Source organism: Barbus barbus (assembly GCF_936440315.1).
Source record: "Barbus barbus genome assembly, chromosome: 2".
Lineage (NCBI taxonomy): Eukaryota > Metazoa > Chordata > Actinopteri > Cypriniformes > Cyprinidae > Barbus > Barbus barbus.
This window is the reverse complement of record NC_136730.1, coordinates 45,117,475-45,145,030: the sequence shown is the minus strand read 5'-3', so window position 1 is coordinate 45,145,030 and position 27,556 is coordinate 45,117,475. Positions and strand designations below refer to the sequence as shown.

The 27,556-nt window shown below is 39.6% G+C and overlaps 1 long non-coding RNA gene across 1 annotated transcript; it reads right to left on the bottom strand.

Annotated features, from left to right (window-relative positions):
• Positions 1 to 6,390: 6,390 nt before the first annotated feature.
• LOC306887530 lies at positions 6,391 to 22,726 on the bottom strand. Its single transcript, XR_013785688.1, has 4 exons — positions 22,515 to 22,726; positions 10,105 to 10,159; positions 8,072 to 9,086; positions 6,391 to 7,969 (listed from the first exon to the last, which is right to left on the bottom strand). It is a non-coding gene; the product is annotated as an uncharacterized lncRNA (long non-coding RNA).
• Positions 22,727 to 27,556: the final 4,830 nt, after the last annotated feature.

Sequence of the window (27,556 nt, the reverse complement as noted above, 5' to 3'; positions counted from 1 at the left end):
GTGTGTTTGCTAATCTGCAAAACATTATATCTTTAAGATGTTTATGATTTAGAATGTATGTAAAACTGACATCTTAAAGACGTCTGTCAGATGTTTGTACACAGTAGATGCTTTCCAGATCAAGCGATCTTTAACAGACATCTTGCAGACGTATGTGCCACGAATCCTGTCCGTGGCCTTCCGTCCGATTGACACCAAAGGTCGCCCTTCCATTACATTGGCTCTCCCATTATACAGACTGTTACATGTCACCCCGGACTACATTTCCCATGTTCCATTTCACTGATTACACTCTCACCTGTAGCCAGTCACACACACACTATATAACACTCACTCAGATCCTTCTCAGGTGGCCGAGTATTGTTTAGTGTTCATTGCTCTCCTAGTTACTTTACAGAGCCAATCTTGTTTCCCCAGTCTTAGTTCCCGGTCTCAGTTCCTAGTCTTGTTCTTTGCCTGATTTCCCATGTTTAGATCCTAGCCTGTATATCTTGTTTCTGTGTGTTCTCTGCTTGTCCTGGATTACCCCTGTCGTCGCGTCCTGTCTGGATACTGTATGCTTCTCGTCTGGACTCTAACCTGTTTTGGATTACCCTTTTGCTCAGCCCTTTGTATAACATATTTTGTCCCTTGTCTGTGTTAAGAATACTCTTTTGTCTAGCCCTGTTCAACTTTGTTTAACCTATGTTTAATAATCATAGTCACTCCGTAACAGTATGTGTGGGATCTGGGCAGCATACCTTATTCAAGCACAAATGCTTGGCCATCACATTGCAGTTCCTCTGGGTTAAGGTTTGGCTGGATAGCTTGGTCGGGTTAGCCCTAACTAGGCTACACCATTATGGGAACAAAAAGCATCTTTCTTCATTGACAGCCCAACCTCATGAGAACTCGAGAAAACATAACCAATTACCATATGGTTATGGTCACTTCCAAAGCAAGAAAGTCCTCCTCTAAACATAACCATCAATGTGGCGTAAGCAGAATCATACAAAACTGTACAAATGGCATTGTTTGAAATCATACAAATCAATGACTAATTCGCCATAATGTAGTTACATTTTGCCATGAGTGAGTGACCCCCCCCCCCCCCCCCATGCACGTTTAAACGAATGACCATTTATGCCTCATCTTCTTTTGCCCCACTGACTGTTAAGATTAATGGTGGACTTCCATGCTCACCTTCCATCATCCTAAAGTTTTTGTTTTTTGAGTGGATTTTTGGTTATATGCCTGAAATAGGCTTAACGCAAGCTCAGTATATTTATTCTGTATTTTTAAATGCATAAGTAATACCATTTTGTTGTTGGGGCATTAAACATTATTACACTGAACTGATAAACTCATCAACCCACCAATCGCTTTTTCGGCCTTGCTGTGTTTACAATCACGCTCTTGCATAACTGTTGTACCTCAAACTTTTAAGGGAAAATGTTTTTAACTAAAGATCTACAAAGTTGTCAGAAGCTTAATGGTGGTGACCACAAGTGCCTATGGTGTACTCTGTTGGTAAACTACATTTTGCCTTTTACTTATGATGTTTTCAACATTGTGTTAATTTGTGAAGATTATCATGATGAACAAAAACGTGCAAGAATCATAAACCTCTGGTCACAGAGCAGGTCGCATACATCCACAGGTAGAGCTGGGTAATAACTGATTACATAATCAGATTCCAAAAATCAAGTACTCGTAATTAGAGTATATTACATTTTATAATGCTCATAAATCAGATTACAGTTACTTGGCAATGGCAGTAAATAATTCCTAAATTAATAATTAATAACAATTTGTTACATTTATATAGAGCTTTTCTGGGTACTCACAGCACTTTACATAGAAGGGGGGGATCTCCTCAACCACCACCAATGTGCAGCATCCACCTGAATGATGCAACAGCAGCCATATTGCACCAGAACGCCCACCACACACCAGCTTATTGGTGCAGAGGAGACAGAGTGATGAGTGATTAGGAGGCCATGATGGTCAGAGGCCAATGGGGAAATTTTGGCCAGGATGCCGGGGTTACACCCCTACTCTTTTTCGAAGGACATCCTGGGATTTTTAATGACCACAGAGAGTCAGGACCTCGGTTTAACGTCTCATCCGAAGGATGGTGCTTTTTACAGTATAGTGTCCCCGTCACTACACTGGGGCATTAGGACCCACGCAGACTGCAGGGTGAGCACCCCCTGCTGTACTCACTAACACCTCTTCCAACAGCAACCTAGTTTTCCCAGGAGATCTCCCATCCAGGTACTGACCAGCTCAACCCTGCTTAGCTTCAGTGGGCAACCAGTCTTGGGCTGCAGGGTGATATGGCTGCTGCAATTATTCTCCCTAATTCTTCTTTTTCCTTTTTTAAAATCCTACTGCGTCATACCATTTAGATCTGTCTACATTCACAATATAGAATGGTCATGTAAATGTCATGCAAATAAATTCATAATTTAATTATTTTAAATGAATCCCTTGATTTCCAAAAAAAAAAGTTTATTTGAAAGAAAAATCCCTTAATTAGCAAAAAAAAAAAAAAAGTTAATATGCTCACTCGAGGTGTTTTTTGACTTATGTGAACAAAAACAGTTAATGCGAATAATTGGAGATGGTAACCCATTTGCCAAATAAATTCCTCTATGCGCATCAAAAATGCTGTGTGATTTGTGTGATGGTACGGCATAACCTAACTAACCAGACTGATCTTGTTTGCACATCATCTGGAATGACGTTATAGTCATTCTGAAATGCAATGAAATGTTGGATGGAATCAGTGCTTATTCGCAAATGTTTTATGCAATATTCCAGTTTTGCGTACAAGCTAAATTTGCAACTTTGGATGGAAACCCAGCTATTGAAATGAATGGAAATACAACCGATAGCTGTTTTCAGGCCTTATAATGAAAGCTCGATTCCAAATCAAGGTCATTATCACGTCTGTTTCCATTTTTCTCACTGTCACTGATCACTGGGCAGTTCTCCACCACAGATTGATGTGCTAATCTTACCATATTTTACCTTTCAAACAGCTTGTCTCAGTCTGTTGACTCTGTCCTGTCTCTTCACACCACTGGTGCACGTTGTACGAGAGCAGCTCTGGGGATGTTTCTGAGCAGAGTATGATACGCTGTTACGGCACGTTTAATTTCCATGTGATAGCCGTAAGGGCCATCTGGAGGGGTCTCATGGCTCATTTTATTGCATCATCATTTTCATGAATGTTTTTCCCTTTTGTGGACTATTCCGTTTTTAACTGAAGCTGCACTCCACCAATATCTACTTAAGATTGTTTTCAAAGGGTTTAAATCTAGTTTATGAATGAATTGTGTGTTTAAATTCTGGAGAATCACCAGTTTCTTTTGTTTACAGTTGTCATCGTCCAGGAAAGTGTAACTGCTCTGTTTATCTCCAGCTTCCTAGGTGTTGCGCATCAGTTTCCATACTGTTACCTAGTAGTGTTCTGTCTCTTCCCACGTGCTACTTTTGGGAGATTACACAGAGACCCGAGGCGGCTGCTGATGGGCTTCTGCACTCTAGAGACATCAGCTAATGAAGCTGAAGTCTATATTCATCAGCCGTGAAGCCAAACAGACTGACTCAGGGGACAGAGAGACGGAAACAAACCTCCTCTGGGGATAACTACACAAACTGGGTGGATGTTTTCCTTCAACACTGATCTTGGACCAACTCCCCCTGTTTGGATCACACAGGTAACTGATATAGGGAACAAAACTCTGTCCTCGGATCAGTAGGAAAAAATGCACAGATGGGAGATAATGGAGGGGAACATTTTAGCGCAAGGACGTCATAACATGGATTAATGAGGTCAGCGTTCCAACATGTGAGTGCCATGGGTAATAAATGTATTATTCTCTGGCCTGCACATTTTTTACAGCCACCTTAATTATCCATAGTTGGCACTTTACAAAAGGTCTTCAAAAGTCATATTTTTGTTCATTTTTTAGAGTCAGCAAAAAGTGTTTCACCTTCAGACAATGCTGTTTTTACACCTTACTAGGAAGTTGACAATTTAAAGCAAAAAGTGGGAAACTGGGAAAAGAGTGGGCCAATGGGTTGCAATGTCAAGTGGGCGTATCGATCCTAATATCGATAGTATCGATGCCAACATTGGTATTGGTATCGGATCGATACTAGCCTGATAAGAACGATACTTTAGGTACATTTTTTATCCTATAGACTTAATAACATTGCTTAATACATACAACAAAGTGTAGACATGTCTGTGGGTGTATATGCCTCTCTTTTCACATCTCGTATGCAAACATTGCTGCTCCTCTCCTGCTACGCTGTGTTTGGTTGTCATGCCATCACGTGACTCAGCGGCTCCGAGCGCGAGTGGATACAGTGAGCGATAGAACGGAACTCCGAGCAACAAAAGAAATGAAAAGGAGAGGAAGGAAATCCTTCACATAGTGCATATTATACCTGCCTACCGAATTTGTCCTTTTTATACAGTATCATTGTAAGGTGTGTATTGAGTTTAGCTTTTTTAAATTATAAATGTTGGACATTAAAAATGTTGTTTAGCATGTTTGCATATATATTCTGGGCTCAGCTGCTTGCAACATATTATATTTTATTAACAAGCTGTATACCGAATTTAGTCTTTATTTATTTATTTGGTCTTTATTTGGTCTTCCTCCATTAATTGCACCATATTAAATGTTTTTATATTGCAATTAGAGAAAATTAAATGCATGAATTGCATTCATGTTCTGGGTTCATCTGCTTACCTGTACATGCATAGTAGACCTATATATTTTTATAAACTATACCGAATTTGGCCTTTTCATATCACAGTTTACTTTTTATTGCGATAATAACAAACAAATATTACAGCATGTATAAAACAAACAGAAAATATGTTAATGACCACAGAGAGTCAGGACCTCGGTTTAACGTCTCATCCGAAGGACGGTGCTTTTTACAGTATAGTGTCCCCGTCACTACACTGGGGCATTAGGACCCACACAGACTTAATATGTATATAACATACTAAAATCCTTTCAATAATAAACGAGTTATGGTTTAATAGTTCTTTTTCATATCAATGTCTTCATTCAATAAGCCACTTACGTTAAACTTTTCTTTATAATGGTTTTCTATTGGAGGAAAATACATAATGTGAAAACTTTGAGCATTGCTTTCATATTCTGGGCACATCTGCTTACTTGTATGTCTAGTTTGAAACATTAATAAGGTGTATACTGAGTTTTGTCTTTTAATATTACGTTCTTAATTTATTAAGCCACGTGAATTATTTTTATAACTCTTTTCTATGGGAGGAAAATACTTAACATTAAACTGTTTATTGCGTTCATGTTCTGGGCTCCTCTGCCTGCAAAGTCCTTTTAGAAAGGCAAATAATATCCACGTATCTTTAAGGTGAACATAGTATTGTTATTTTTTTAATTGTTGTTGGTCATTTAAATTTATGTTCTTTTAAATGACAAGTATCGGAATCGAAATCGGTATCGGTATCGGCGATACTGGCCCTGTATTTACTCGGTATCGGCTCGATACCAAAATTTGCAGTATCGCACACACCTAGTGTGTTACCCTACATAGGAGAAGTGGTTTGGAGAACGGCTAAAGGAGCAATAACAACACATAATGCAATCAGAGTTGCAAAATTTGATCGTGGAAAGTTCCAATAGCTGCAAGTATTTTAAAGTTTTAAAGTGATTTTTGAAAATGACCTTTCATGCCGTGTGTAACACCGTTCTAAGTGAATGAAAATATCCTGCAAAGTTTTAAATCTGAAAGTGCAATGTGTATAAAGTCTTTCAAAAGAAAGAGTCGACTCTGAATCATTGAAACGAGTCGTTTTTAAAATGAATCCAAAGCCGTTTCATGTTGACGTCATATTGCCCACCAACTTTTTGCATGTGCAGACCTGGGAAAACTTGACCATCTGTTGATTTCTGCGTTGGTCTGAATAAAAATGCAAATTCATTCTTTGCCACTAGGTGCCACTTTTGGAGCAGTAAAATAGCTGTTTCCTGGTAATGCTGTACACAAAGCAGCACTGCACTCACAAATACTGCTTTATCAGGCATTACAGGCATGATGAAAAGGAAAAGAAATCGACTAGTCTGACCAATCACTGCAGATTAGCGTCACGCAAAGGAGGGGTTTGGAAAAATTAATCGTTGAGCGAATCGTATGGGAGGCATTGAGCAAGTAAGGTAGACATAAATGCATATTATAAGACAATGAAAGTGTTTTTTGACCTTGCCTTCATGTCAACCTGTCGTTGGGGACTCCCAAAACCAAAATATGACCCTTTCATAACCCATAATAGGGGCACTTTAAGGGTAGGGTTAAAACAGACAAATGATCATACAAGAAGAACACAAAACAACCATGGTTGAGGTTTTTCTTAAGCAAGTTGCAGCAAGTTTTAATTGTGCAGAGTTAAAAGAACAGAGGGCCGTTTGAGTGCTGTATCTCTCACTCCTCCACACATAGAGTACATTAGTTTAAAACAGAAAATACAGGGTTCTGCACCTCTAAAAGATGATTTGTCACAAGCATTTCCACATTTCTTCTCTAGGACACACAGAAAAAGCAGTAACCTGCTGTAAACCCCAACATTTCCAATCCACATCCTCGCAGCACCTCAATGTGAACCAGAGATATAAAAAAAACTAAACGATGGATTCTCAGTCGAATTCAAACAGGACTAACGAGGGCAGATTACAGTGTGACTGACATCTATCTTGTTCGATCTGATGTTCAGCCCAGCTAGTGAAGAATACAAGCAATAAGACAGAGAATGATACAACCTGGTTTGTTTAAAGAGGCTAGCAAATAAGCAAGGTTGGGTTCGGGATGCATTTGATGGCGATTCTTGACTTCGGTGGATTCCCTGCAGTGGATGCGGAGGTCTGTCAGTGTCTCCGGCACTTGGAGATGCTCCCGTCTATCGTAGCATCGCCATTATTGCTAAAGGTTCCAGCAGATTTCAAGAAAACGTCTCCTCTACGATTCCTTCTCTAACCCTCAGCTGGCTGGAAAGGTTTAGACACGTGCAAAATGTGGCTGTAGTACTACACGCTCAATGAATGGCGAGGTTCTTTTCTCGGTGAGCCAAATTCTATCACGCCTCATTTCTGAGCCCTTAACCGGATTAACTTGCAATGAAGGGCGAGAAGGAGAAAGCAGACAGCTGAAGAATTGGAACAAGACCGATGTCAATCACTCAAGTGCAGGATAGAATCAAAGCTGTTGAATGGAACCGAGAATTATCGTGTTTTCGATATACAGCTGCATGCTTTCAATATACAGTACCCTATTCATTTAGTCTCTATGTCGAATAATATTATGTTCTAGTTGTAGTACAGTATCTATGACATCAGTATGGATCACAGCTGCTCCGTCATATATTCCATCAAACTCTAAAACGGGCTTTGAATTCCCAGCGTAGTTGACATGCCATACGAGAGAGATTAAGGCTTGAAAAGCCTTCAGGGGAAGCAGAATGAGGCCATGCTTAAAATGGGCCATAAAAAATGACAGAGGGACAAATGAAAGCGGTCTTGTGGGTACAAAGAGTTAATGAGAGGTAGAAACAAAAGGAAAAACCAATGGGGTTGGAGTCAAATTTTTTTTTGCATTTTACCATAAATGGCGCAGCAGAATTTTGACTATGTAAATTGGCCCATTGGGTTATGAAGGTAAATTTCATACAAAGCCGAGCCTTAGCAAAGAGATTTTCTCCTTTAAATAGAAAAAGAGGTTACATTCCAATAATAATTAATAGAGCATTAATTAGTTTGAGACAAGAGACTGAAGCGTAGATAGAGGCCTTGCTTTTCAGAGCAGGTCAGTGTGCCACATGCAGATTTTAATGCGAGGAAAAAAGTGAATGCCCGGAAGTTGTGCACTGGGGATTCGGAGTTACTAGTCATGGCGAATAATCTTGTGAGTTTTTGTTTACTCCTCACATCTTACACGTGCTTCTCTTGTCTGCTCTCTCCAGCGTCTTCAAATCTGTGGTTGTGTGTTGGGAAGCGCAGTCAGTCAATACTGTGTATGCGCCTCGGCTCACGTTACCACTGCTGCAACACGATAGCGTATCCTGATCCTGTCCGATGGCTGGCTAAACTGATCGATGATTTCATTTCAGTGGCCAGTGGCACTCGCTCTAAGTACTATTCTGATCAGATGTCACAGGGAGAACGGGATCGATTGCAAGAACGAGGGCAAAGTTTCTTGCCAACGAATGCATTGCATTTAGACATCTATTCCATAGGCTGCAGCTTTTATCCTTCTTTGTAGACACTTTTTGAAGCAATGCATCCTGTTTTCTTCCAGGTCCTCTTGTCTCTTGATTCTTTGTGCTGACCGCAAGTGTATGAATAATTCAGGTTGGTAAGGAAATCGCATACCTTTTAGGTTAAGGTTATTTTGACTAGAACAGGCGGTAGGCGCTTGTCTGGACTACTCAATTGTGCTAATGTTTGTAAGTTGTCACCATTTTGACATCACCCTGGGAGTCAAGTCCCGGGTGACGCACGGTTTCCATCAACTGAAACCAAACCAAACCTAAGATTTAGTCCCATGCTACACTCAAAACCACAGAGAGAAACGGAAAGAAGAGACAAGAGAAGATCAGAGGTGGACGTGTGCGCTGTGCTTTTCTGAAGCGACTGTCATGTGCTGTGCTTACTCTATGTGTGAAAGAAGAAGATTGTTTTTCTCAGAATGGCTTCTCATATGGGAAAGAGATAACGTGGGGAAGTTAAAGAGGAGTTGTTTCTTTGGGGGGGTTCGGGGGGGTAGATATGTGGCTTTAGGAGCAGCAGAGGGGAGACTAGATACGTTTCATGCTCGATTAAGTTATGCTTCTTTCTCTTTCTCTTGCTTTCTACCGCTCCTCACATTTTCTTCCTAAAGCATGTGTAAGATGTCCTAATTGTTCAAGTGTATCTACTTCTTCTTCTTTTGAAAGCGTCTGAACTGGTTCTGGATAGCGAGGGCTGCTTTCTCCGTCTCCGGGGCTTCCAGGTCGATATCGATCTCTTCCTCCTGCTCAGGTTTTCCTGCAGAGTCAGATGCCTTCTCTAGAACACAATGAGCAAACCATCGAGTGAATCGACTCATCAGAACACCCTTGTGAAAAAGAACTAAACTTTAGCATACTTTCAGAATAGTAAGAGTACTTACTATGGAAATAATATACTTAGGTTCTACTTAAGTGCATTCAATATAAATTTTAATAATAATAAACTTTTCATTAACATGAAATTAAGTATATAAAAACATTACTCTCAGTTCACATCTAAGTGCATTTTTTAATATAATTTCATAATTACTTTGATTGCCAGTGAAATATGGTTAAGCTGCTGCTGAATGTACTTACAAGCATTTGTGGTCAGCTAAAAATATTTTAATGACTTTCCTATCAAAACTTGCCCTGCATTTAAATACATTTGTAATTGAAGTTGCAATTTAGTAGATTTCAAATATATTCACTTTTAAAATCTAATATTGAATAACACACTACTGTTCAAATTACGTATGTAAGTATGAGTACCTTAGTACTTCAGCACAAAAATAAGTGTACTACTTTAACACACAAGATTATAGAGATTATAACATAACATTCAAAATGTTAAATAACTGTAACCTGACATTATTACAAAGTGCACTTTTTGTACTTAAGTGTTTAAAGAAAGTCATGCAAGTGTATCCTTTTAAGTCACTTAAGTGGCCTTTTGTTTAGTTAACTTTATATTACATGCAAGTATAGTATTTATTTTTTTTTTATATATACTTTAAACAGTCGAAATGTGCTACAAGTGCACATTCAGAGCAGGTAAGCATGCTTCTTTTTCACAAGGGCACAAATGACACTATATTTTAACACAAGTGCCTATGCAAAACTGGCTGTAATGATGCTGTGGTGATTTGTGAATGGAGGGTAGGTGGCTTACTCTCTGAACCCCACTAATAATCATTGGGTAATTGAAAAGTAAATAGAGTCTAAATTATGGCTGGAATGCACAATGACAGTGTGTGTGATACATCGCCCCAGTGTTTGACTGTGAATGTGAGAGACGAGTGGAGAGGCAGACAGACCTTTGTTGTCTGTGGTGGACGTTTGGCTGCTGTTGGCCTCCCCTGTGTGTCCACGCTGGAGGGCAGAGAGACAGAGAGAGAAGGTCAGACACACGCAGGCCATTTACTGTCTGCTTTGGGCAACACGCGCTTGTTTGAGATCAAAACTGCGAGCGCTCCCAAGTTGCCCTATGCTCAATAGTGCTGTAGGTCCTGCGAAACATTTTTACATAAAATCAATAACTTGATTGCAAACCAGGCCTGCAGAGGATGTTTAAAGGGATAGTTTCAACCTCTATCCTCATGTATTCACCCTTATGTCACTTTAAACCCATGTGACTGAAGCTGCTCTTTTCCATACAACAAAAGCATGCAATGACCAGATGATGTCAAACTTTAAAAAGCACCGTAACAGTAGGATTCAGTGGATGCACGGCCCGTACAATCCTATAAAGCTATGCTTCACTGACCGTGTAATGCTGCTCAGTCCTCCTGAGAGGCTCCTAATTATGAGTTTGACATAATTACGACACGTGCATTGAAAGTGATTTTGTTCAGAATGAAATTAACTCAAACTTTCATATTTTAATTGTTTAATTTTCACTTCCTGACAAAGACAGAAAGTGCTTTTTTTTATCACTAATGCAACATAATGAAGAGTAAAGAGTGCATATTTGGTGTTTAACTGAGGCTTTTTCTGTTTTTCTCCAAAAGCAATCTGCTAAATGCAACTATAAAGCATGAAGATATTATAAACATTAACATACATCTCTGTAAAGCTGCTTTGAAACAACGTGTATTGTGAAAAGTGCTAATTAACTTGACTTGCATTTATCATTTTCATGGGAAATAATGAGCTTTAGCTGCATAAGCCTGCTAAATGAGCAGTGTTTCTGGTGATCTTTATGACTCTTCTTAATTAACAGTACACAAAATGTGTATCCCCTTGACATCCTTAAAAGACCACTGACCACCACCGCTTGTGCACTGTAGTCAATTTTACAGATATCTAAGAGCATATGGTAGTGTGTTGTTTGTGTGAGGAACAAGTCAATTTAACTCTGTGAATAACTTACATTTTAGTCTGTTTATTACACAGTTATTGCATGCTTCAGAAGACTTGGAATATAGCCCGAACTGTGTGACTTCACTGAATGAACAAAAAAAAAACATCCTCTTAAAATGAACTGCTATATTATTGCAATCAATGCAGTAAAAAGTGTGTTGTACACTGATGCCTTACTGCTCAATAATAAACTGTACCGCAGTACTTACAAGGCTTTTAAATTCTAGTACATGTGTACTTGTAGTCTGCTGTGTAACTGCAGCACTGCAACTGCATTTGCCTCCCCCATAATCTAACTGCAGTTCACTACAGCGCAAATACTGTAGGACCGTGTGGTACATTTATAACAGTGCACTACATTTGCAGTTTAGGGCAGTATTTACAACCAGAGTTCAGTATTCAATTCAATTCAAGTTCATTATAGCACTTTTCACGATACCAATCGTTGCAGTATAACACACTTATGAAATGTAACTCTCAAATGCAGGACAAATGCAATTGCACAGCAAGTTTTCATATCTGTGCTGCAGTTACTAATAAATATGCCAGTTTTCAAATTGCACTTAAGTGCTGTTGTAAAGTTAAAATTGCAGCTATGCTATTCTGGTCAGCAACTGTGAGTCTTTCACACATATATACATTATTTATATGCAGCCTCTCTAATATTTTCCAGTTAATGGTTAGTCCAGACATCTTGAGTTGCTGATGTTGAGATGTTTTATGCTAGGCACATTCATATACCGATTTCTTACGATTAGTTCAACTTTCAATATCTGACAGCAATTTGTTGTATGAAATACTTCAGATTGTTTTGCAGTTGTTTGTAAACTGTAAAAAAAAAAAAAAAAAAGTGTTCATCCAGCCATTTGTCACTGTGATTGAAATGTGGTAAATAAAACACTTTTGCAGTGCTAGTGTGGTCATTTGTATGCAGTAGAATTGCAGCTGTCAGCATTCTTATACTGCGTCCAATTTACCACATACTGCATTCATTTGTTTGTTTAGGGATAAGGATTTTGTGTTTCATGGAAGAAAAAGTCTTACAGTTTGGAATGACATGAATGTGTGTAAATGATAACTTTATTACTTTACTAATAGACAAAAAGTGTATTTATTAGGATAAAGAATAATATTATAGTGTACATTATAAAATAATACTGTTGTGTAAAGGGACTTATATTTGATCATATATGTATATATGTTTTGGAAATAACTGAAGTCATTTGGCGAAGTGAAATGCACATGTGATGCGACCAATATCTACCTGGAACTTGTTTTTGTTTCCTTGAAAACAATTGCACACCTTCGACCCATTCAAGCATACCCCCGTAATATAAATTTGTATTATGGTGGTGAATGTGTTACTCCTAAGAAAGCAAGATCGTATAGAATCATCTGTAGTGAACGATTACAGTAATATGAACATTTCAAAGCTTTTTTCATAAAGAAACGCATATAAAGACATACATGATGATCTAATTTTATCATCTGTGTTCATATGAGTCATATCAGTGTTGCCTACATTTCAGTTTGTATTTATCATATTTGCATGACTCAGCATGTGTATCCATGTACTGTAGTAATGCCCATTTTTGTATAATGCAGTGAAAGATACATAGCTAAGTTTACATATGAAAGGATCAACCTCTCATTTTTTTTATTTAGAACACAAAACAAAAGATCAGAGATCATACCAAATGAATAGCATGGCTGAAAACAGTTTTATATTATGAAACATTTTTAAATAAAAAATAAAAATGTTAGAAATCTGAATGGATGAGCCGATATACAAGTAACCTAATCGCAAATCGGTTAAATTCTACATTTTATTAAATGGGTCATCAGATGCCCATTTTCTACAAGTTGATATGACTCTTTAGGGTCTTAATGAAAAGTTTGTAACATAGTTTGGTGTAAAATTTCTCAATGGTAGTGTAAAAACACACCTTTTTTACCCTGTCAGAAACAGCTCTTTTCAGAGCAAGACATTTTGTAGCATTTTCCTTTAAATGTTAATGAGCTCTGCTGACCCCGCCCCTCTCTTCCTAGCCACTCTCTGAGGGACTGTTTACTTTACTGTTTACTGTTTATTCATTGTGAAACTTGCTAATTAGCACATTATTAGGAAAGGCAATTTGCAAAGATTCATAATAGAACCTTATACGCACTTCTGGAGGTGAAGCTGGATCACAAATGATTTGCGCAAACATAGACGCATTTAGGTAGATCAGGGGTGCATTCCCTTCATAAAAAAACATAATCCTCTGCGTCTTCAGCAGCTCAGATGCCGGGAGTAAATTACGACTGCTATATTCATTAGGGATGCAACGATACCATTTTTTCAGAACCGATCCGATCCGATCCTGAAAATTCTGAGTATCTGCCGATACCGATCCAATCCGATACCAGCGCAGTTTTTTTTAAATCGATGTAGAATTTCTATACTTCTGTGTGTCTGTGTTACTCTTTTGTGTGTTAAACACAATAGATAACTTCATTTTAATGAAAAAAATATGTAATCATAATCTATGACAAAAATACTATTATAAACTTGGTTTATAATACAGCAAAAGATACTCTAGAAAAATCATGGGTGCACAATAATTTTATAAAACCTAGTGAAACTTTATTTACAAATAAAAGTGAATAAGTGTAGGACTAAATCTGGTGAAATTATACACATTGCTCTTTGAATTGTTGTAAAATACATTCATGAAAAAACAAGCAAATACATTTATATATAAATATATAGGCTACTATAAAATTAAAAGACATTTCATTTAAATCTATAGCACAGTAATGAAGGCCGCAACATATGATAGATAGGACAGAACAAGAAAGACTGTTAATAATCGTTCATTGCTCAAAAGTATTATAATCAGTAAGACTCCAATATAGAGCAGCAGAAAGCTCTTATGCGCATCCCGTGAGCAGAATGATGCGCTTGAAGCGACACGGAGTCACAGCGCGCAGAGCTCTGAGTCCGCATAGAAACGTTCAAAGTACAAAGAGAAGAGATATTGATGCGTAGTGTGTTAAATCTGTGCGTACGTTTATTAATCCTTTTCTTTTAACAGTTTTAAAGCTCAGTAACTGTGCGCTCTTGAAGAGAGTTTGACTGTAGTAACCGAACGCGACACGCAGTTTAATCGCTGAATGGAGGATGACAGACAGCCGCGGCGGAGAGAAGAGTTTACCTGAACTTGAATTTAAAGACTTAAATATTCATCTGTACCTCAGATTAAACTATGGAACAGCTTCAGAACACTTGAAATATAGTGCATGAAAACTTTATGGAGCTTTCTAATGTTTTTGTGCTTTCGTGGGGCTTAACAATAACACAGAATAGTATGCGCACAATATCGGATTTGGATGGGTCTCGTCTGACCGATACCCGATCCGCAGAAAATGACCGTATCGGAGCCGATACCGATCCTGAGTATCGGATCGATGCATTCCTAATATTCATTATCACATCCAACAACAAAACACCTCAATCGCTTAGGAGACACTCTTGTCTACATCTGCTCCGGCGTCAAATTGGGTGGATTTTTATCATTAGGATTCAGGTATCATTAGGGTGGTTGTGTACACACACTGCCAACACACATTTCAGTTCAAACAACTTGTAAAAGTGCATGTAGCATCCGATGCTGCCTGATCCGATCCTCACGAACTGCCTTTTTTTATTATGTTATACTGTTCTGTGAGGTTCACTTATAATGTCGTCAAGATTCTTACATCAGAAAAAAAACCCCCAAAAAAACATATTTTAGAAGTAATAGGCTATTGTCTGTTCTGTTTTGACTCCTGTCATCAAAATGCTCTGTTTGAATAGGTGTGATGGATTGTAGACTCGGAAGTACATGCCCTAATAGGCTAATAGTTGTGTATGTATAGATTCCGGAAAATACACGGGTAATGTGTTCCGGGAATCATCCCGGGATCGTTTGATTTTGGTTCATTCACACTGCCAGTGATTTTCCGGAATCTGTGCGTGCGTTCACACACAACCCGTAAAGATCCCGTAGACACATGACATTTCATGTGACGTGTATAATGCGCCGTGCACCATTTCACTAAACTGGCGAACAATTTCTGCTTCAGCGCGGATAGTGAGGAGCTCCGATCGCTGCTTCATTCCAGTTTACACATTTTTCGTTGTGTGAATCTTGATCTGCCTTCAAAACACCCAGTAAAACAGTTGCATGATAACGCAACTGTTTTACTGTTGCATCAGTCTTTACGGCATTGGTTCTGGCTTTTGTTCACACAGCGCTCGTTCCGGGACTGAACCCGGCAATGTTACTAGTACCCATTTTCCACCAAAGCAGTTCCAGGTGCTAGTTCAGAGCCAGTGCTATAGCCGGTTCTTAGTTGGTTTGACTGGCGAACCCTTTAAGAACCGGTTGCTTTTCCACAAGCTAGAGAGCCAATACAGAGCCAGATCTTACGTCACTGAATACGTTTCATGTTTCGGATCACTAGCGCGGCACAACAGGCATCTGTACAAAGCATCAGCGCCACACAGATCGATCGATCGGCACACAAGCACCGCGAGAGCGATCCAAAAGCATAAAAAGCCGTCTGCTTTCCAGTCGCTCCCACAGCACCCCGATATGGCTCACACCGACCGGTCCGCGCAGCGCCGATCCATCCCGAACAAGCCTAAACAGACTATCAGCAATGGGGGACGTTGCGTTGCTATTGATGTTCATGGCTTTGCGAACCTACATCGGCATCCAAACACGGCGAATCAAACGTGTTAGCGTTTAGCTGCTATTTCAAATATTCCAAGTTTCTGTTTGTCTTGTTGGTCACGGTAACCCCGCCCCCAGCCCCTGACGCAAGCGGTTCTTTCTTCTAGCCCAGCAATGTTGTGGTGCTACTTACGAACCGCTTTTCCTGGTTCGGAGCTGGTGCTTTGAATGTCGAAAAACAAAGAACCGGTTTGAAACTAGGCTCTGGCTCCGAACCAGCACTGGAACTGCCTTGGTGGAAAAGGGGTATAGATCCCCAACCCGGGATCGATCCCGGAATCAATCCCGGGACGTGTTTGCGTTCACACAGAAGGCACTCCGGCAATTTTCCGGGACCAACGTGCAGTGTGAAAGGGGCTTATGACAGTCTACATCCTTCACAGATGGACGCTGCTGTGATTTGGGTTTAAAACGCATACATACTCAGTACATATCAAACGATATATTTAACAGACAAAGCAATAGTGATCACGTAATAAAAATGGTTATTTACACTTGTGTTGCGACATTACTGTCGGATCCCATATAGTCGCACAGCATCGTCTTTTCAATCTTTCTGAAAATCCCGCATCAGCTTGTGCCTTGTTTGTAAACCAATCCAGAGTAAAATGAAGTGAACGAAGGACTAAGTTACTGACATGGTCTGGCCGGGTGGGCGGGCGGGGCTAAACAGGCAGTGCTGTAGAATCGGTGGGCGGGGCTAAACAGGCAGTGATGTGGAATCATGGGCGGGGCTAAACAGGCAACAATGTAGAAGCAGGCATTGATCTTCCTCTGTGGAGGTGGTGCTTATCCACACAATTACATCAAAGAGTAATACATTCTACAAGCTGTAATTTTGGCAGACTGCCTTCAATATAAGCCATTTTTGGACTAATGGGAAAGTTTTGAATTCTGAAAATTACAGGATGCTTTTATAGTACAATAACCTCTTATATGTCAAAAGATCAAGGGAATTCTGGTTTCTGAGTTCATGACCCCTTTAAGTTGCAAAACCTCTTGGCAGCTGTAAAGTCTACCATGCCTACACAATATATATTCTGACTAGAATATCGTTTTCTGATATATAAATGATATATCATCCTGCACAACCCTAGGTTTCGCCCATTAAAAAAAAATAATGATAAAATAATAATAATAAAAAAATAAAAATAATAAAATAAGCATTGAGATGTCAAATGTCATCAAAAGGCTGAAAAGTACTAATACATTTCTCAAGGTAATATTCTCTAGTAGTTCGCCCAGCCGAACTCTCAAGCTATAATTGTCAATTCTGGAAAAACATGGCAGGAACAAAATGTACCACGAAAAGGAGAGAGACTCAGAGTCAGTGTTGTAGTTGCCAATCCCCATCAATATTTCAGCAACATTGCCACGACATTGCCGTAACGTCACGTGACTGCAGCCGTTCACCGTAGGATGGAGATTTGCAGTGCAGCAGTGAATCCCTCTAATGCATTTGTTTTTATTCACCTCCTCTATCTTTCCCCCATCCTCTGCCTGGAGCGATGGGAGTTTATTCGCCACTTTTCCCTTCCCATTTAAAAGCAAGACAGCGGAAGAGATGTCTATGGAGCGGCTGAATCACACGAGGCAGAAAGAGAGAAAACAGACATCTGTGTTTGGGGTGAAATGCGGATGAAAGACGAGATGAATTAAATGAAGAGGGAGGGAGAAATTTCAGGGGACGGAGGAGGAAAAACCTAAGGTCACAGACAGCGTGAAAGAAAGACGGGAGCGGAAAAGCAGCCCACGCAATTAACGCCTTCGCACCCTGCCTCGCGTCCATTCACCGACTCTCTTCATATCCTCCCCTTTATTCTCTTTCTGTGTCTCTCGGCTGATTCGGCAATAAAGATCTGTCTTGTTTCATTCTGTAAGAACTGCAGTTGGAGAACAGGTAAAATGATGGAGGGAGGGAGGGAGGGAGTGGGAGAGAAAGTGTGCCTTCGAGAGAAAGAGAGAGAGAGAGACGCCTGTGAGACAGAGACAGATTGCAGCATTTAAGTGCCGCCCCAGGGAGCTGCTGTAGGTTGAGAGGGGAGGACGAGAGAGAGAAAAAGAGAGAGAGAGAGATCAGGGAAACCTGCAGAAGTTGAAGTTGCCATTGATGCAAACGCTGCTCGAGTGTTTCCATGTGTGTGGCTCTTTCTCCAGGCCCTTTACGTTTCTGCGCCGCATGTCGCATTCACTCTCTCTCTGATTGTCTCTATTAGGGCTTAGCGTGTGGTGGGCCGTTTATACGAGATTGTGCTGTATGGGCTGCTGTTTATACTGCGGTGGTGGACAGGACCGCTTCGACTTGTTTGGGACGCGTCCCACTCATGTGCAAATAGTGCAAAAACTTCCTCACAGCACAAAATAGAGTTTGGTTCTCCAACAGTCATTTTATGATATTATATATTTTACAGCAGTTTCATATATAACTCAACTGGTCTAAATTTAGTGTATCAATATGTTTTTTAGTAGGGATGTCCCAAGCTATATATATATATATATATATATATATATATATATATATATATATATATATATTTAACTGATTGGTATCGGGATGCACTGGTGATTAGTCAGCTGTCATGCCAGTGTTGTGCAATAGGTGGCGCTTTCAACAGTCCACTGCCATTAAAAGGAAAAGAAAGTAAGGTTTGTTATAACGCATTTAACATTCCATGTTTAGCCTATTTGGTGTGCAATTTGTGTAAGGAATCACTCTGCAGTAATTTATTTACTGTTTACTTTTATCTGCCGTCTAGTCGTCATTGTCATAATGCGTTGCTATGCGTCTTGCTTTGGACTTGATAGACTTTGATAGACTGGCATTCTCCAACTTCATGCTTTCTAACCTTATCTCAACTTTTCTTTCCCTTTATGATACAATTAATCTGCTTATTGTACATATAAAATACAAGTAGTCCCATTTTAATAATTGTGACCACACAGTCGGTTCACAATGTCTATCTTACTACAAGCCGCATGATGTCAGCAAATGGCTTCCAGGGTGGGACGACATCCAGTGGGTCCCAAGAAGGACGCTTTGAACCTCTGGACCTTTCCCGCCGCCCTTTACAAGATGAAGGTGGAGTAAGTTGTTCTATAGGTGGACCGTCAGGTGGCTCTAAAGGAGCGAATGACATCCTCAATCAATGCGTGTTCTGTCCCTTCCGAACCTCTTCTGTTGAGCTGATGGCCATGCACCTTCAGGTTAATCACACCAGCAAGTCTCGTCGCAAGAGGGGAGCCCCTCTCGCTTCCAGCAATCATTCTCCAAGACTCACTTTGGCCGGGCCAGATCGCGATCCGCTGGCTCTGTGGAAGTTCCTCGGTGCAGAGGACGGCGTAGCATCTCCTGAGGATTGGGTCTTGTCAAAGACAAGAGCTGAGAACGGAGTCAGCCCAGAGAACAGGGACACAGAGGACAGTTTTGAACTGGCCCCTGGACCTGTGGGAAGCGTCAGTGAAAAGGGTCTTAAAATGAGAGAGGACCTGGACGAGGAAGATGAGGAAGTTGATGAGGAAGAGAATGACCTGGAGGCAGGAAATGCACCCCAGAATCAGAGCAGAAGGGCTGGGTCTGTTTCATCAGACCTCACGGCTGAGGATCTGCCCAAGGAAGAGGAAGGCGTCTTTGGGAAATAACATCAAACAAGAGCCCTGGATGATTTTCGACTAGTGTTGTCAAATGTACCGACTTCGGTACCAATCAGTACTGAAAAAAAAAAAACAGCATTTGCGGGTTAGGTATAGCAACTAGTTTGAGCTGGTTTAAGCTGGTCCTTAGTTGGTCCTGAGCTAGTTTAAGATGGTCATGTGCTGGTCAAAAGCAACTAGCTCCTGCTCAGGACCAGCTTAATCCAGCTCATGACCAACTAAGGACCAGCATAAACCAGCTCAAACCAGTTGCCATGCTTCAAAACATATCTAACCAGCATATGCTGTTTTTTGAACAGGGAATTCAAACCAAGGGCAGACCAGTCGCTATGCTAACATACTGTACAGTATCAGTAAACAGATAGCCTGCAAAAGTATTTAAATCAAATATTTTCATTTCATATTTTACAGCAGTTTCATATATAACTCAAAATTTAGTGTATCAATATGTTTTTTTAGTAGGGATGTCCCAAGCTATATATATATATATATATATATATATATATATATATATATATATATATATATATATATATATATATATTTAACTGATTGGTATCGGGATGCACTGGTGATTAGTCAGCTGTCATGCCAGTGTTGTGCAATAGGTGGCGCTTTCAACAGTCCACTGCCATTAAAAGGAAAAGAAAATAAGGTTTGTTATAACGCATTTAACATTCCATGTTTAGCGTATTTGGTGTGCAATTTGTGTAAGGAATCACTCTGCAGTAATTTATTTACTGTTTACTTTTATCTGCCGTCTAGTCGTCATTGTCATAATGCGTTGCTATGCGTCTTGCTTTGGACTTGATAGACTTTGATAGACTGGCATTCTCCAACTTCATGCTTTCTAACTTTTTTTTCCCCTTTATGATGCAATTAATCTGCTTATTGTACATATAAAATACAAGAAGTTTATATCAGTAGTCCCATTTTAATAATTGTGACCACACAGTCGGTTCACAATGTATATCACTGCAACATGTTTATATCTACAAATGTCTTTATACACTGTGTGCATATATAGAGAAATGGATATTAGTGATGATAGATGCCCCTTTTTTACATTTGAGCCCCTGCCCCTGAGAAAGTCTCTGCACATCCCCGAATAGACTGGATTGATTTTATTAACTTTAATGCACTTGAAATGTGCACCAAGCACTAGAAAAATACAAGGATCGGGACTCAGTATATGCAGATATTCATTGGATTCAATGACTCTGATCGGATGGGGCGCACTACAAAACCTGAGGCGGACATCCCTAGTTTTATTTTATGGCAAATCTCAACTGCTTGATTGTTACATTGCTGAAAAATGTAAACTACATTATTGCATAGTGATCTATTAAAAGTTGTGTATAAGTAGGACATCCTACTTTTCCTGCTTACAATACACTTACGTAAAGCGATATATATACTATATATCTGTGAGATTGTTTTTAGCATTGCAAAATGTAAGCTGTGGTATCACAGCTTTATATATACAGTAAAGTTGGATACATATCTTTATCCACATGCATACAGTACACTCACATAAAGGGATATACATAATATAGCGAATCTCAAATGCTCTAAATAAACTGCAGACCAGTGAATCTGTGGGAGTGATTTGTGCCCGCTGTCATCTCGGTTATTCTCTTCTAACTTTTCCACTCTGCTCATTTCGCATGACATGGATTGTCTTACCACATGCATCTATCGCACATGAGAATATGTTCCTGTGATGACAAAAGCATTCTGGGTCATATACACCTAAGCAATGCCGCATGTGCCTGACCTGACCATCAGAAATAGCTCTGAGCCTGTGTCAGAATGTCATCTTACAGCCATGTGGCCATGTTGGAAACTCATGAAACGAAATGCCAAGGGGTTATGAGTCAGAATTGTTTAGTTGATTTGATCAGATTGTGTTGTCAAAATACCACCAGCTCCTTCAACACAAGAGTATGTCAAAGAGAAGAGTAATCAATTATATCTCCACCTCTTCATCATGAGAAGTGCTCACATGGACTCTATAAACCACATTCGACAAGATAGTTTTGAAGTTATCTAAATTCGACCAATAGGCCTATATACTACTGTTAGACAATATTTCTATACCAGTATGGACTGATGAAATTTAACTAAACCTTCTACTAAATGTATCGTTAAATTCGCAATCTGAGAGTTTCTTGTGTTTAATGTTAATAATAATGCGAGAGATCAGAGGCAAAGTAAACTGGCGGGAGATTGCGAGGGATATTCTGAGATATTCGCCCTGTTGCTAAGGGAAATAACAATGGAAGAAATATATATATATATATATATATATATATATATATATATATATATATATATATATATATATATATTATACCAAATGATCTTACCACTGTGTGATATCACTTAAAAATCGAAATGTATAAAATGAGTTTAAAAATTTTTTTTTTTTTTTTAAATAATAAAAAAAAAAATAGTGCATCTGGATATAATATATCACTTATTCCTTAAATTTGTAATATTTTCCAAATAGAATAGAGTATCTCCCCCCAAAATCTCCCTTTGATGCTTTATGGATAAATTAAGTGAATTAACCGACAAAAAAAACATGTTTTCACGAGTGACGACGGATAAAAAAGTTATGTAGTGTGGGAGAAGAGCGGGAAGATGAGAAAGAAACGCGCGCTGAGGTGATCTGGCGGCTCTGATGCGGTGCTTGTCTTTAGCTCCAGAGATGCGGCGGATGGGGGTGGGGAGGCGCAAATGCATGGAAAGTGAAAGACAGCTGCTATATTGTGTGTTAAAGACGACTTTTTAAAATCAAACATAAGGCTTTTAGTGCAAATCGTGCATTTCGTCGCACTTGTCGAGCCATTTTCCCGAAAGCGGTTACGAGACAGTAAAGAGCTCTACAGGAGACTTACCTGCAGTCACTGATGCGTCTACTGCATTGATTCACTCACTCACTCACTCACCTCGCTCATCTTGGAAAGGTGATGTTGATGTCGAGTTTCCTTCTCCTGCTGTGCAATCCACCGTCACCTTTTCCCGCTCTTCTTGATCTTTGGCGCGAGTATGAAACACGGCGAGATGCGAGACGGAGTGATGAGAGGAAAGAGATCCAGCGACGCGGCGCGAGCAGGCAAGAGCAGTGCGGCTGTGAGAGTGTGTGTGTGTGTGTGTGTGTGTGTGTGTGAACCCCCTCCATTCCCCACCCCTCCTCCTGCGATCCCCCACTCGCCCACTCACACGCACTGAACTGTGAGGACATTATGTGGTGTATAGACCTATTCAGCGAAACACTTGGTGCAAAAAGCGCTTTGGAGCGAATGCAGCAACTATATGATTCAGCTCGTGCAATGTTAAGTACACTTAAAAGTGCATTGTTTGTTTTTACTTTATTATTAGTAGTAGTAGTATTAATGAAAATGTAAATTACTGAAAATCAATCTCCCATCACATTTCCACTTTCAGGAAATCAATCACAGTCCAACTCATTAATTTATGTCATTTTCACAACACTGATTAAACACTCACTGTAAATGGTGGAAGACATGATTCTACATCCTTATTAAACGATATTAATGCGGTTGCATATTCTTATAGAATATGAATGCAACATCCAAATGTTTTGAAGAGCTTAGGAGAATGATGAAAACATGTATGACCTGAGCTATTCTAAAATGTAAAATGAGAACCAGCCAAAGTGTGTCATTTCATTTCACAAACACAGATTTCCAACTGCAGCTGTAACATCTCAGTCGCTTATGAAGGAACACAGATTTATGGCGCCCCTGTCTGGTCACTCCATATATGACAGCTTTAATTGAGAAGAGCTATACACAGCAACTGGAAATGCATCACACATCACTGCCATTTCTGTTTACACTGCACTTGAGAAATCCCAGCTTGACAGTCCTTTGAGAGGATGGAGTATGACGAGAATATTGTTGGACTAGAACATGCAAATAGTCAAACACACACACACACATATATATACACATATATATATTAGTGATGCACGGATGGTGGTTAGATCCACGGGGGCTGCGGATAATCCACAGGTCGGGTCACTCGGGTGGGTCGCGGGTGGATAAGATAAATCATTAATGATGCAAATATTAACTACATTTTCTAAAATATGAACGTGCGTTAAATAGGCTACAGATATTGAATGAACACATTAAAGTTATTCAACAAAACATGGTTTAGTCAAGAGCAGTGAGGGATTTCCTCTGTCTTTTGTTGTTTGATTGATATTAATGACAGACGGCACAACTTTATTAGGCTGCTGTCACAAGACCTATTTCACAGATCCAATACTGATACACATGCGCTTTCATTCGCTACTGTTTACATTACAAAACCGACATTGCTTGTGAGGATACTCGCCAGGACGACCATTTTGAGGTCATTTTGTATGTGTTTGGCCACTTACGCGCTTTGGATGTGACTGTGAGCGCACAGAAAAGCGCCTCTGGAGCACGCGAGTACCGAAAGGCTTAAAAAGACTTGCAAATAATACATTTTTGTGACGATGCAACAACAACCGATTAGGCAATTGACAATTCTGTCAACTGTACCGAAAGGCGAGCTAAAGTCTTGTAGCAGCATGCAGCTCTAGATGCGCCGATGTGTAGAGAAGGTCAAAGAGAGAAAACGCGGTACAGTTGAATCACTCACGCTGTTTTCAAATGATTTGAGCTGATGATTTGTGTGAATTTATTTGCTCGTCTCACCTACACGCTATATTAAATAAAGGTTTTGCAGGAATTTCCCTCATTTTAAAGTCGAAAGCTGCGGGAATTGAACTTCCTGCACCGGAGGAGGATTCACTCTGAGAGTTAATTGGCAGAAATACTCCAATCAGAATACATGTCCATCCAATCCATGCAGGCAGAGCTACTCCCAATCCCATTACTAATGTGGACACATACATGCTGCCAAGCTGCTTTACGGTCTCAGGGATGTTATTTCTCAAATTAAGCATGTTAACCCACTGCATGGTGATTTTTAAAATAATACAAAAGCCTAGTGATATCAACCTCCACACTGCAAGTCCTTTAAAAAGCAAGGTTTGTGCAATTACAATCCGTACCGCCAAAGCTACAGCCGCTCCTATACCAGCCCAAGTCAAGATCAGCCCTCCTTGAGCCTCCATCCTTGGGTTTTGTGCTCTCATTGAAACCAAGATACCAAATATGATAGCGAGAGTGCATGCCACATGGAAAATAGCAACCAATTCCAAAACAAGAATTAGTACATTTATGACATTGTTTGCCTTCAAATTCAAATCTACTGACCAGATATTTGATTCTGCAACAAGGAAAGACACCAAAGCAGGAAATGTCATAATACATAAGGTAAACTGCAATCTGCAAAATACCAAATAGTAAATACAGGCATCAGGGAAAATAACCGCCGCTGATCCAACTGCCCCCTGCCAGCAAACTATTGTTACTGCAGCTGCTACAGACAGAGGTAAAGTGAGCACTAAAGAGGCATCATCTCCCCACAGCTCATATGGAAATAGTAACACAAACGTATTCACCACTGAAACAGCAATGATACTTAAAATGACTAATGCACAAAACACACACATTGTTCTCCATATAGCCTTCATTACAGCCAGATGCTGGGACATAACACATGAGAAGAGACACTTGACAAACCTTGGTCTGACAAAAGTGATCACTGCAGTAGCGAGACCTAACAGGGGAACATTTTGAACAATTATGTAGCCAAGATATATAATAATAAAAGGGAAAGTCAGTGAAACAATAAATATATACATTAGAATTATTTCATCAATTTTCTGCCCATCTGTGCTACCAAAGGCCATCACAGCTATTCCAGTGATTATTGTACTTTTGCTATTTTTGGTGTTCTCGGTTCTCATGTGATGGCAGTTATCATTCCCCACCAGGCACAATCTAGATGCAAACTTTTATTTTCTCTATCTAGAAAAGCATAAAGACCTAGGGTCTTTATTATTGCTCCAGTAATGGTGAGAGGTTGAGCATATCTCTGTGTGTTAAAAGGTTTTGACAGTAGATTTATTGGAAGGTCGGGAAACAATTTCTCCATTTCAAGTGTAACAACTTCTACCTTCATTTCAGCAGCCATTGTTAATGCTGTATTAAAGATAGCTGTGTGTAGCAGTGCAAAAGGCATCACTGCAGATAACACACTCTGTCCTATTGCTTCAGCCAGTAGAACAGTAAACAACAGCCCGAGAATACATCCTGAACCAATGCCAAAAAGAAAGGCAAGGGTTGATACTGAAAGATAAAAATTTTTATTTTAAAATGTTATTTTATTAATTTGTCTTTGAGATGAAAACGGCAGTTATTTTGAACTTGAATAGCTGATATCAGTACAGCTTAAAATATTAAATTTTGTCAGTTTAGGAAATGCTGCAGTGTTTGAATGTCAGAATTTGGAAGACTTACCAAAGTGTGTTTCTATCAGTATTGAGCATGATTTCTGCAGATCCATAGAAGAGAATGGAGTATTAGGGTCTGTGTAACGATTAATCTAAGGTCCTTGATTCAAGCTAGTCTGAGCTGTACGGGATGGAATCTGTGTTTGTGTCAACAGTAAGTATGTGTGTAACACTTCTGTTAACAAATTAACTGTTGAAGATCCTATTAAACCACAAAAACCTTGTCAGACTGCTAAACACTGCGACTGAACTAATTATGGCAGCGGTGTGTATGCCGTCTGAACTATAATCCTACAATCGTTGGAAGAGCAAGATGTAGTTGTTCTGGCTCTGATGCCAATGACAGTCTAGAGTAAATGTTAATTTCATTGTTCGTTTCCGGTCGGTACTGTATCCCTTCTAGCCACAACCAAAAACAATGCACTTTTGTACCTTAACTACCCCTAAAAGGTTCATACACTAAAAAAAAAAGAGGTCATGCATGTACAATCAATTTCCAAGAAGTTGTTTCAACTTAAAATAATTTGTTACCCGCTGACTTACATTTTTAGTTTTAGCAAAAATATCCCAGTTGTCCCTTAATTTAACATTGAGTAACTTAAAATTTCAAGTTCACAAAAAAACTTGTGGGGTAACAAATTATTTTAAGTTGAAACAACTTTTTGGAAATTGATTGTACATGCATGACCTCTTGTGCTCAGCAGAGGACAGCAGAGACTGATTGTATTTGTGCATTGGAGAACATCTGCACACAGTGTTACAGCAGATCTCACAGCTTTGTTACTTTTGCCTCTTTAAACCATTCCAGCTTTAGAGACATCAGACATGCATATGAAGAGCTGTTTTAACAAAATCCCTTCTGTTAATAAACAAATGCTGTTGTTCACTTCATCATTATCAATCAGAAGAGTGAGGAACTACAATACTGTTGATGGATACAGTTGAAGGGGTCACACATCTAAAAATCAAGTCAAGAATCTTGGGGTGATTCTGGAGACAGACAGATCTAAACAGCATTGCAAGAATTAGATGTTTTGTTTCCAGTCAAGATTTGGAGAAACTTGTTCATGCTTTTATCACCAGCAGGGTGGATTACTGTAATGGTCTCCTCATCGGCCTTCCCAAGAAGACCATTAGACAACTGCAGCTCATCCAGAACACTGCTGCCAGGATTCTGACTAGAACCAGAAAATCTGAGCAGATCACACCAGTCCTCAGGTCCTTACACTGGCTTCCAGTTACATTTAGCATTGATTTTAAAGTTATTTTACTCATTTATAAATCACTCAATGGCCTAGGATCTAAATACATTGCAGATATGCTCACTGGATATAAAACTAACAGACCACTCAAATCATTAGGATCGAGTTAGTTAGAAATACCAAGGGTTCACACAAAACAAGGGGAGTCCGCTTTTAGCTATTATGCTGGCCGCAGTTGGAACCAGCTTCCAGAAGAGATCAGATGTGCTAAAGCATTAGCCACATTTAAATCCAGACTCAAATCTCATCTGTTTAGCTTTGCATTTGTTAAATGAGCACTGTGCTACGTCCGAACTGACTGCTCTGTATT